This window comes from Arachis ipaensis, chromosome B9, assembly GCF_059453495.1.
Source record: "Arachis ipaensis isolate K30076 ecotype BB chromosome B9, ASM5945349v1, whole genome shotgun sequence".
Classification (NCBI taxonomy): domain Eukaryota; kingdom Viridiplantae; phylum Streptophyta; class Magnoliopsida; order Fabales; family Fabaceae; genus Arachis; species Arachis ipaensis.
In genome coordinates, this window is record NC_142444.1 from 132,495,183 (window position 1) to 132,507,497 (window position 12,315).

Here is a 12,315-nt window from a genome sequence, read left to right on the forward strand (position 1 = left end):
GGACTCTGAAGAGAAAACTAAGAGAAGCTAAAATACAACAATCCAGAGATAACCTTTCAGAAATTTTCGAACAGGAAGAGGAGATGGCAGCCGAAAATAATAATAATGTAAGGAAGATGCTTGGTGACTTTACTGCACCTAATTCCAATTTACATGGAAGAAGCATCTCCATTCCTGCCATTGGAGCAAACAACTTTGAGCTGAAACCTCAATTAGTTTCTCTGATGCAGCAGAACTGCAAGTTTCATGGACTTCCATCTGAAGATCCTTTTCAGTTCTTAACTAAATTCTTGCAGATATGTGATACTGTTAAGACTAATGGAGTAGATCCTGAAGTCTACAGGCTCATGCTTTTCCCTTTTGCTGTAAGAGACAGAGCTAGATTATGGTTGGATTCTCAACCCAAAGACAACCTGAACTCTTGGGATAAGCTGGTCACGGCTTTCTTAGCCAAGTACTTTCCTCCTCAAAAGCTGAGCAAGCTTAGAGCTGATGTTCAAACCTTTTGACAGAAAGAAGGTGAATCCCTCTATGAAGCTTGGGAAAGATACAAACAGTTGACCAAAAAGTGTCCTTCTGACATGCTTTCAGAATGGACCATCCTGGATATATTCTATGATGGTTTATCTGATCTATCAAAAATGTCACTGGACACTTCTGCAGGTGGATCCATTCACCTAAAGAAAACGCCTGCAGAAGCTCAAGAACTCATTGACATGGTTGCTAATAACCAGTTCATGTACACTTCTGAAAGGAATCCTGTGAGTAATGGGACGCCTATGAAGAAGGGAGTTCTTGAAGTTGATACTCTGAATGCCATATTGGCTCAGAACAAAATATTGACTCAGCAAGTCAATATGATTTCTCAGAGTCTGAATGGAATGCAAGCTGCATCCAACAGTACTCAAGAGGCTTCTTATGAAGAGGAAGCTTATGATCCTGAGAACCCTGCAATAGCAGAGGTAAATTATTTAGGTGAACCTTATGGAAACACCTATAACTCATCATGGAGAAATCATCCAAATTTCTCATGGAAGGATCAAAAGCCTCAACAAGGCTTTAATAATGGTGGAAGAAACAGGTTTAACAATAATAAACCTTTTCCATCATCCACTCAGCAACAGACAGAGAACTCTGAAGAAAATGCTTCTAATTTAGCAAATCTAGTCTCTGATCTATCTAAGGCCACTGTAAGTTTCATGAATGAAACAAGGTCTTCCATTAGAAATCTGGAAGCACAAGTGGGCCAGCTGAGTAAAAGGATCACTGAAATCCCTCCTAGTACTCTCCCAAGCAATACAGAAGAAAATCCAAAAGGAGAGTGCAAGGCCATTGACATAACCAAAATGGCCGAACCCAATGAGGGAGAGGAGGACGTGAATCCCAAGGAGGAAGACCTCCTGGGACGTCCAGTGATCAATAAGGAGCTTCCCTCTGAGGAACCAAAGGACTCTGAGGCTCATCTAGAGACCATAGAGATTCCATTGAACCTCCTTATGCCCTTCATGAGCTCTGATGAGTATTCCTCTTCTGAAGAGAATGAGGATGTTACTGAAGAGCAAACTGCCAAGTTTCTTGGTGCAATCATGAAGCTGAATGCCAAATTATTTGGCATTGATACTTGGGAAGTTGAACCTCCCTTGTTCATCAATGAACTAAGTGATCTGGATCAACTGATATTGCCTCAGAAGAGACAGGATCCTGGAATGTTCATAATACCTTGTACCATAGGCACCATGATCTTTAAGGCTTTGTGTGACCTTGGTTCAGGAATAAACCTCATGCCCCTCTCTGTAATAGAGAAACTGGGAATCTATGGGGTGCAAGCTGCTAAAATCTCATTAGAGATGGCAGACAGTTCAAGAAAACAGGCTTATGGACAAGTAGAGGACGTGTTAGTAAAGGTTGAAGGCCTTTACATCCCTGCTGATTTCATAGTCCTGGATACTGGAAAGGAAGAGGATGAATCCATCATCATAGGAAGACCTTTCCTGGCCACAGCAAGAGCTGTGATTGATGTTGACAGAGGTGAAGGAATGAGGACTCCCTTGTGTTTAAAACTCAAGGATCTCCCTCTGCAACCATGGAGAGGAAGCAGAAAAAGCTTCTCTCAAAGCAGAGTCAACCAGAGCCCCCACAGTCAAACTCTAAGTTTGGTGTTGGGAGGCCACAACCAAACTCTAAGTTTGGTGTTGAACTCCCATATCCAAACTCTAAGTTTGGTGTTGGAGAGTCTCAACAAAGCTCTGCACATCTGTGAGGCTCCATGAGAGCCCACTGTTAAGCTATTGACATTAAAGAAGCGCTTGTTGGGAGGCAACCCAATGTTTATTTATCTAACTATATTTTTCTTAGTTATATGTCTTTATAGGTTCATGATCATGTGGAGTCACAAAATAAACAAAGAAATCAAAAACGGAATCAAAAACAGCAGAAGAAAAATCACACCCTGAAGGAGCATCTGTCTGGCGTTCAAACGCCAGAACAGAGCATGGTTCTGGCACTGAACGCCCAGAACAAGCATGGTTCTGGCGTTCAACGCTAGAAATGGCAGCAAATGGGCGTTGAACGCCCAAAATGGGCACCAACCTGGCGCTGAACGCCCAGAGTTGTGTGCAAGGGCATTTTACATGCCTAAATTGGTGCAGGGATGTAAATGCCTTGACATCTCAGGATCTGTGGACCCCACAGGATCTCCACCTACCTCATCATCTCTCTTTCCATTCATGATCATCCCTTCTGTTTTCCACTCACATACATACACCCACTACCTTAAAAATTCAACATCTCTCTCCCACCCAATCCCACCCATATGGCCAAATACACACTCCCATCCATCTCCTCCATATCTTCTTCTTATTCTTCTATTCTTTCTTCTTTTGCTTGAGGGCGAGCAACATTCTAAGTTTGGTGTGGTAAAAGCATAGCTTTTTTTTGTTTTTTTCCATAACCATTGATGGCACCTAAGGCCAGAGAAACCTCTAAAAAGAGGAAAGGGAAGACAAAAGCTTCCATCAAGGGTCTATAGCTCAGTGGTAGAACATTTGACTGCAAATCAAGAGATCCCTGAGATACCTCAGGGGATACATTTTCTTCCACACAATTATTGGAAGCAACTAAGGGTGGAACAACAAGAGCACTCCATCATCCTTCATGAAATCAGAGAAGATCTAAAAGCAATGAAGGAGGAGCAACAAAGACAAGGAAGAGACATAGAAGAGCTCAAGGACATCATTGGTTCCTCAAGAAGGAAACGCCACCATCACTAAGGTGGATTCATTCCTTGTTCTTATTTCTTCTGTTTTTCTTTTTTCTATGTTATGTGCTCATCTATGTTTGTGTCTTCATTACATGATCATTAGTAGTAGTAACTTTGTCTTAAAGTTATAAATGTCCTATGAATCCATCACCTCTCTTAAATGAAAAATGTTTTAATTCAAAAGAATAAGAAGTACATGAGTTTCGAATTTATCCTTGAACTTAGCTTAATTATATTGATGTGGTGACAATGCTTCTTGTTTTCTGAATGTATGCTTGAACAGTGCATATGTCTTTTGAAGTTGTTGTTTAAGAATGTTAAATATGTTGGCTCTTGAAAGAATGATGACTAGGAGACATGTTATTTGATAATCTTAAAAATCATAAAAATGATTCTTGAAGCAAGAAAAAGCAGCAAAGAACAAAGCTTGCAGAAAAAAAAAAGGGCGAAAAAAATAAAAAAAATAGAAAGAAAAAGAAAAAGCAAGCAGAAAAAGCCAATAACCCTTAAAACCAAAAGGCAAGGGCAAATAAAAAGGATCCCAAGGCTTTGAGCATCAGTGGATAGGAGGGCCTAAAGGAATAAAATCCTGGTCTAAGCGGCTAAACCAAGCTGTCCCTAACCATGTGCTTGTGGCGTGTAGGTGTCAAGTGAAAACTTGAGACTGAGCGGTTAAAGTCAAGGTCCAAAGCAAAAAAAAGAGTGTACTTAAGAACCCTGGACACCTCTAATTGGGGACTTTAGCAAAGCTGAGTCACAGTCTGAAAAGGTTCACCCAGTTATGTGTCTGTGGCATTTATGTATCCGGTGGTAATACTGGAAAACAAAGTGCTTAGGGCCACGGCCAAGACTCATAAAGAAGCTGTGTTCAAGAATCATCATACTGAACTAGGAGAGTCAATAACACTATTCGAAATCTGAAGTTCCTATAGATGCCAATCATTCTGAACCTCAATGGATAAAGTGAGATGCCAAAACTATTCAAGAGGCAAAAAGCTATAAGTCCCGCTCATATGATTGAAGCTATGTTTCATTGATAGTTTGGAATTTATAGTATATTCTCTTCTTTTTATCCTATTTGATTTTCAGTTGCTTGGGGACAAGCAACAATTTAAGTTTGGTGTTGTGATGAGCGGATAATTTATACGCTTTTTGGCATTGTTTTTAGTATGTTTTTAGTAGGATCTAGTTACTTTTAGGGATGTTTTCATTAGTTTTTATGTTAAATTCACATTTCTGGACTTTACTATGAGTTTGTGTGTTTTTCTGTGATTTCAGGTATTTTCTGGCTGAAATTGAGGGACTTGAGCAGAAATCAGATTCAGAGGTTGAAGAAGGACTGCTGATGCTGTTAGATTCTGACCTCCCTGCACTCAAAGTGGATTTTTTGGAGCTACAGATATCGAAATGACGCGATTCTAATTGCGTTGGAAAGAAGACATCCAGGGCTTTCCATCAATATATAATAGTCCATACTTTGGCCAAGAATAGACGACGTAAACTGGCGTTCAACACCAGCTCTCTGCCCAAATCTGGCGTCCAGCGCCAGAAAAGGAGCCAAAACCAGAGTTGAACGCCCAAACTGGCACAAAAACTGGCGTTCAACTCCAAGAAGGACCTCTACACGTGCAACACTCAGGCTCAGCCCAAACACACACCAAGTGGGCCCAGGAAGTGGATTTATGCATCAATTACCTACTCATGTAAACCCTAGTGACTAGTTTATTATAAATAGGACCTCTTACTATTGTATTAGACATCTTTGGTCTCAGTTTTAATCCATTGTTCATCTTAGGAGACTATTTATCACGTTTTAGGGGGCTGGCCATCTCGGCCATGCCTGGACCTTCACTTATGTATTTTCATACGGTAGAGTTTCTACACTCCATAGATTAAGGTGTGGAGCTCTGCTGTTCCTCAAAGATTAATGCAAAGTACTACTGTTTTCTATTCAATTCATCTTACTTCACTTCTAAGATATCCATTCGCACCCAAAAACATGATGAAGGTGATGATTATGTGTGACGCTCATCACCATTCTCCCCTATGAACACGTGCCTGACAAACACTTCCGTTCTACTTGAATTAAGCTAGAATGAATATCTCTTAGATATCTTAATCAGAATCTTCGTGGCGTACGCTAGAATGATGGCGGCATTCAAGAGAATCCGGAAAGTCTAAACCTTGTCTGTGGTATTCCGAGTAGGATTCAATGATTGAATGACTGTGACGAGCTCCTAACTCGCGATTGCAGGGCGTTAGTGACAGACGCAAAAGGATAGTAAATCCTATTCCAGCATGATCGAGAACCGACAGATGAATAGTCGTGCCGTGACAGGGTGCGTGAGCATATTATTCACTGAGAGGATAAGATGAAGCCATTGGCAAGGGTGATGCCTCCAGACGATTAGCCGTGCCGTGACAGGGCATTGGATCATTTTCCCGAGAGATGACCGAAAGTAGCCATTGACAGTGATGATGTATCACATAAAGCCAGCCATGGAAAGGAGTAAGACTGATTGGATGAAGATAGCAGGAAAGCAGAGGTTCAGAGGAACGAAAAGCATCTCCATTCGCTTATCTGAAATTCCCACCAATGATTTACATAAGTACCTCTATCCCTATTCTATTATTTGTTATTCGAAAACTCCATAATTATTTTATATCCGCCTGACTGAGATTTACAAGGTGACCATAGCTTGCTTCATACCAACAATCTCCGTGGGATTCGACCCTTACTCACGTAAGGTATTACTTGGACGACCCAGTGCACTTGCTGGTTAGTTGTATCAAAGTTGTGACAAATTATGAATGTGTAATCACGATTACGCATACCAAGTTGCTCACGTGCTAGGAATAGTTTGAGCCTGGACATCACAATTTCGTGCACCAAGTTTTTGGCAGAATAATTCACCAAGAATACTTTGAGATACTATCACGAATCTTTTTGCCTCTTGAATAGTTTTGGCATCTCTTGAAAAGTGTGATTACACAAAAACTTGGTGCACGAAATTGTGATGTCCAGGCTCAAACTATTCCTGGCACGTGAGCAACTTGGTACGCGTAATCGTGATTACACATTCATAATTTGTCACAACTTCGATACAACTAACCAGCAAGTGCACTGGGTCGTCCAAGTGATACCTTACGTGAGTAAGGGTCGAATCCCACGGAGATTGTTGGTATGAAGCAAGCTATGGTCACCTTGCAAATCTCAGTCAGGCAGATATAAATTGATAATGGTGTTTTCGAATATTAATTAATAGAATAGGAATTTCAGATAAGCGAGTGGAGATGCTTTTCGTTCCTCTGAACCTCTGCTTTCCTGCTATCTTCATCCAATCAGTCTTACTCCTTTCCATGGCTGGCTTTATGTGATACATTACCACTGTCAATGGCTACTTTCGGTCATCTCTCGGGAAAATGATCCAATGCCCTGTCACGGCACGGCTAATCGTCTGGAGGCATCACCCTTGCCAATGGCTTCATCTTATCCTCTCAGTGAATAATATGCTCACGCACCCTGTCACGGCACGGCTATTCATCTGTCGGTTCTCGATCATGCTGGAATAGGATTTACTATCCTTTTGCGTCTGTCACTAACGCCCTGCAATCGCGAGTTAGGAGCTCGTCACAGTTATTCAATCATTGAATCCTACTCGGAATACCACAGACAAGGTTTAGACCTTCCGGATTCTCTTGAATGCTGCCATCATTCTAGCTTACGCCACGAAGATTCTGGTTGGGAGATCTAAGAGATATTCATTCTAGCTTATTTCATGTAGAACAGAAGTGTTTGTCAGGCACGCATTCATAAAGGAGAAGGATGATGAGCGTCACACATAATCATCACCTTCATCACGTTCTTGGGTGCGAATGGATATCTTAGAAGCGAAATAAGATGAATTGAATAGAAAACAGTAGTACTTTGCATTAATCTTTGAGGAACAGCAGAGCTCCACACCTTAATCTATGGAGTGTAGAAACTCTACCGTTGAAAATACATAAGTGAAAGGTCCAGGCATGGCCGAGATGGCCAGCCCCCTAAAACGTGATCAATAGTCTCCTAAGATGATCAAAAGATTAAAACTGAGACCAAAGATGTCTAATACAATAGTAAGAGGTCCTATTTATAATAAACTAGTCACTAGGGTTTACATGAGTAGGTAATTGATGCATAAATCCACTTCCTGGGCCCACTTGGTGTGTGTTTGGGCTGAGCCTGAGTGTTTCACATGTAGAGGTCCTTCTTGGAGTTGAACGCCAGTTTTTGTGCCAGTTTGGGCGTTCAACTCTGGTTTTGGCTCCTTTTCTGGCGCTGGACGCCAGATTTGGGCAGAGAGCTGGCGTTGAACACCAGTTTACGTCATCTATTCTTGGCCAAAGTATGGACTATTATATATTGCTGGAAAGCCCTGGATGTCTACTTTCCAACGCAATTGGAATCGCGCCATTTCGAGTTCTGTAGCTCCAGAAAATCCACTTTGAGTGCAGGGAGGTCAGAATCTAACAGCATCAGTAGTCTTTCTTCAACCTCTGAATCTGATTTCTGCTCAAGTCCCTCAATTTCAGCCAGAAAATACCTGAAATCACAGAAAAACACACAAACTCATAGTAAAGTCCAGAAATGTGAATTTAACATAAAAACTAATGAAAACATCCCTAAAAGTAACTAGATCCTACTAAAAACATACTAAAAACAATGTCAAAAAGCGTATAAATTATCCGCTCATCACAACACCAAACTTAAATTGTTGCTTGTCCCCAAGCAACTGAAAATCAAATAGGATAAAAAGAAGAGAATATACTATAAATTCCAAACTATCAATGAAACAGAGCTTCAATCATATGAGCGGGACTTATAGCTTTTTGCCTCTTGAATAGTTTTGGCATCTCACTTTATCCATTGAGGTTCAGAATGATTGGCATCTATAGGAACTTCAGATTTCGAATAGTGTTATTGACTCTCCTAGTTCAGTATGATGATTCTTGAACACAGCTTCTTTATGAGTCTTGGCCGTGGCCCTAAGCACTTTGTTTTCCAGTATTACCTACCGGATACATAAATGCCACAGACACATAATTGGGTGAACCTTTTCAGATTGTGACTCAACTTTGCTAAAGTCCCCAATTGGAGGTGTCCAGGGTTCTTAAGCACACTCTTTTTTTGCTTTGGACCTTGACTTTAACCGCTCAGTCTCAAGTTTTCACTTGACACCTACACGCCACAAGCACATGGTTAGGGACAGCTTGGTTTAGCCGCTTAGACCAGGATTTTATTCCTTTAGGCCCTCCTATCCACTGATGCTCAAAGCCTTGGGATCCTTTTTATTTGTCCTTGCCTTTGGGTTTTAAGGGTTTATTGGCTTTTTGCTCTTGCCTCTTGGTTTTAAGAGCTTTTGGCTTTTTCTGCTTGCTTTTTCTTTCTTTTTTTTTTTTCTATTTTTTTCGCCTATTTTTTTTTCTGCAAGCTTTGTTCTTTGCTGCTTTTTCTTGCTTCAAGAATCATTTTTATGATTTTTCAGATTATCAAATAACATGTCTCCTAGTCATCATTCTTTCAAGAGCCAACATATTTAACATTCTCAAACAACAACTTCAAAAGACATATGCACTGTTCAAGCATACATTCAGAAAACAAGAAGCATTGTCACCACATCAATATAATTAAACTAAGTTCAAGGATAAATTCGAAACTCATGTACTTCTTGTTCTTTTGAATTAAAACATTTTTTTTCATTTAAGAGAGGTGATGGATTCATAGGACATTCATAACTTTAAGACATAGTTACGACTACTAATGATCATGTAATGAAGACACAAACATAGATAAGCACATAACATAGAAAACGAAAAACAGAAGAAATAAGAACAAGGAATGAATCCACCTTAGTGATGGTGGCGTTTCCTTCTTGAGGAACCAATGATGTCCTTGAGCTCTTCTATGTCTCTTCCTTGTCTTTGTTGCTCCTCCCTCATTGCTTTTTGATCTTCTCTTATTTCATGAAGCATGATGGAGTGCTCTTGATGTTCCACCCTTAGTTGTCCCATATTGGAACTCAATTCTCCTAGGGAGGTGTTGATTTGCTCCCAATAGTTTTGTGGAGGAAAGTGCATTTGAGGCATTTCCGGGATCTCATGGTGATGAGCTTCATACGCCTCTTGAGCTCCATGAATGGGCTCTCTTGCTTGCTCCATCTTTTTCTTAGTGATGGGCTTGTCCTCTTTAATGAGGATATCTCCCTCTATGTCAATCCCAGCTGAATTGCATAGGTGGCAAATGAGGTGAGGAAAGGCTAACCTTGCCATAGTGGAGGACTTGTTAGCCACCTTGTAGAGTTCTTGAGATATAATCTCATGAACTTCCACCTCTTCTCCAATCATGATGCTATGGATCATGATGGCCCGGTCTATAGTAACTTCAGACCGGTTGCTAGTGGGAATGATTGAACATTGAATGAACTCTAACCATCCTCTAGCTACAGGCTTGAGGTCCAATCTTCTTAGTTGAACCGGCTTGCCTTTGGAGTCAATCTTCCATTGAGCTCCTTCTACACATATGTCCATAAGGACTTGGTCCAACCTTTGATTAAAGTTGACCCTTCTAGTGTAGGGGCGTTCATCTCCTTGCATCATGGGCAAGTTAAACGCCAACCTCACATTCTCCGGACTAAAATCTAAGTATTTCTCCCGAACCATTGTAACATAGTTCCTTGGATCCGGGTTCTTACTTTGATCATAGTTCTTGGTGATCCATGCATTAGCATAGAACTCTTGAACCATTAGGATGCCGACTTGTTGGATGGGATTTGTTAGAACTTCCTAACCTCTTCTTTGAATTTCATGTCGGATCTCCGGATACTCATTTCTTTTGAGTTTGAAAGGGACCTCGGGGATCACCTTCTTCTTGGCTACAACATCATAGAAGTGGTCTTGATGGGCTTTGGAGATGAACCTTTCCATCTCCCATGACTCGGATGTGGAAGCTTTTGTCTTCCCTTTCCCCTTTCTAGAGGATTCTCCGGTCTTAGGTGCCATCAATGGTAATGGAAAAACAAAAAAGCTATGCTTTTACCACACCAAACTTAGAATATTGCTCGCCTTCGAGCAATAAACAAAATAATAGAAGAAGAAGAAGAAGAAATATGGAGAGGGAGAGGGAGATGTGGTTTCGGCCAAGAAGAGTGTAGAGGGGTGTGTTGTGTGAATTTGAAGAAGAATGGAGGGCTTTATATAGGAAGGGAGGGGGGGTTAAGGTTCGGCCATATGGGTGGGTTTGGGTGGGAAATTGGTTTTGAATTTTGAAGGTAGGTGGAGTTTATGAGGTAGGTTTATGGGGAAGAGTGGATGGATGTGAGTGGTGAAGAGGTGATGGGGAAGAGAGTTTGAGGTGATTGGTGAAGGGTTTTTGGGGAAGAGTGTTTATGGGGTTGTGTGAAAGAGAGTGGTGAGAAGAAGTGAGTGGAGGTAGGTGGGGATCCTGTGGGGTCCACAGATCCTGTGGGATCCACAGATCATGAGTGGATCCTGTGGGGTCCACAGATCCTGAGGTGTTCAAGGATTTACATCCCTGCACCCATTAGGTATGTAAAAATGCCTTTGTACCCAACTCTGGGCGTTCAGCGCCAGGTTGGTGGCCATTTTGGGCGTTCAGCGCCCATTTGTGTGCCATTTCTGGCGTTGAACGCCAGAACCATGCCTGTTCTGGCGTTCAGCGCCCAGAAGCTGCCCATTTTGGGCATTCAGCGCCAGCACCATGCTCTGTTCTGGCGCTGAACGCCAAACAGATGCTCCTCCAGGGTGTGATTTTTCTTCTGCTGTTTTTGATTCCGTTTTCAATTTTTATATTTATTTTGTGACTCCACATGATCATGAACCTATAAAGACATATAACTAAGAAGAATATAGTTAGATAAATAAAGATTGGGTTGCCTCCCAACAAGCGCTTCTTTAATGTCAATAGCTTGACAGTGGGCTCTCATGGAGCCTCACAGATATGCAGAGCTTTGTTGAGACTCTCCAACACCAAACTTAGAGTTTGGATATGGGAGTTCAACACCAAACTTAGAGTTTGGTTGTGGCCTCCCAACACCAAACTTAGAGTTTGACTGTGGGGGCTCTGGTTGACTCTGTTTTGAGAGAAGTTTTTTCTGCTTCCTCTCCATGGTTGCAGAGGGAGATCCTTGAGTTTTAAACACAAGGGAGTCCTCATTCCATTGAAGGACTATTTCACCTCTGTCAACATCAATCACAGCTCTTGCTGTGGCCAGGAAAGGTCTTCCTAGGATGATGGATTCATCCTCTTCCTTTCCAGTATCCAGGACTATGAAATCAGCAGGGATGTAAAGGCCTTCAACCTTTACTAACACGTCCTCTACTTGTCCATATGCCTGTTTTCTTGAATTGTCTGCCATCTCTAATGAGATTTTAGCAGCTTGCACCCCATAGATTCCCAGTTTCTCTATTACAGAGAGGGGCATGAGGTTTATTCCTGAACCAAGGTCACATAGAGCCTTAAAGATCATGGTGCCTATGGTACAAGGTATTATGAACTTCCCAGGATCCTGTCTCTTCTAAGGCAATGTCAGTTGATCCAGATCACTTAGTTCATTAATGAACAAGGGAGGTTCAACTTCCCAAGTATCAATGCCAAATAATTTGGCATTTAGCTTCATGATTGCACCAAGAAACTTGGCAGTTTGCTCTTCAGTAACATCCTCATTCTCTTCAGAAGAGGAATACTCATCAGAGCTCATGAAGGGCATAAGGAGGTTCAATGGAATCTCTATGGTCTCTAGATGAGCCTCAGAGTCCTTTGGTTCCTCAGAGGGAAGCTCCTTATTGATCACTAGACGTCCCAGGAGGTCTTCCTCCTTGGGATTCACGTCCTCCTCTCCCTCATTGGGTTCGGCCATTTTGCTTATGTCAATGGCCTTGCACTCTCCTTTTGGATTCTCTTCTGTATTGCTTGGGAGAGTACTGGGAGGGATTTCAGTGATCCTTTTACTCAGCTGGCCCACTTGTGCTTCCAAATTTCTAATGGAAGACCTTGTTTC

The 12,315-nt window shown here is 41.6% G+C and overlaps 1 non-coding gene across 1 annotated transcript; it reads right to left on the bottom strand.

Moving 5' to 3' along the window:
* Positions 1-479: 479 nt before the first annotated feature.
* On the bottom strand, positions 480-587 carry LOC148546371 (small nucleolar RNA R71). Its single transcript, XR_015900273.1, has one exon. It is a non-coding gene; the product is annotated as a small nucleolar RNA R71 (small nucleolar RNA).
* Positions 588-12,315: the final 11,728 nt, after the last annotated feature.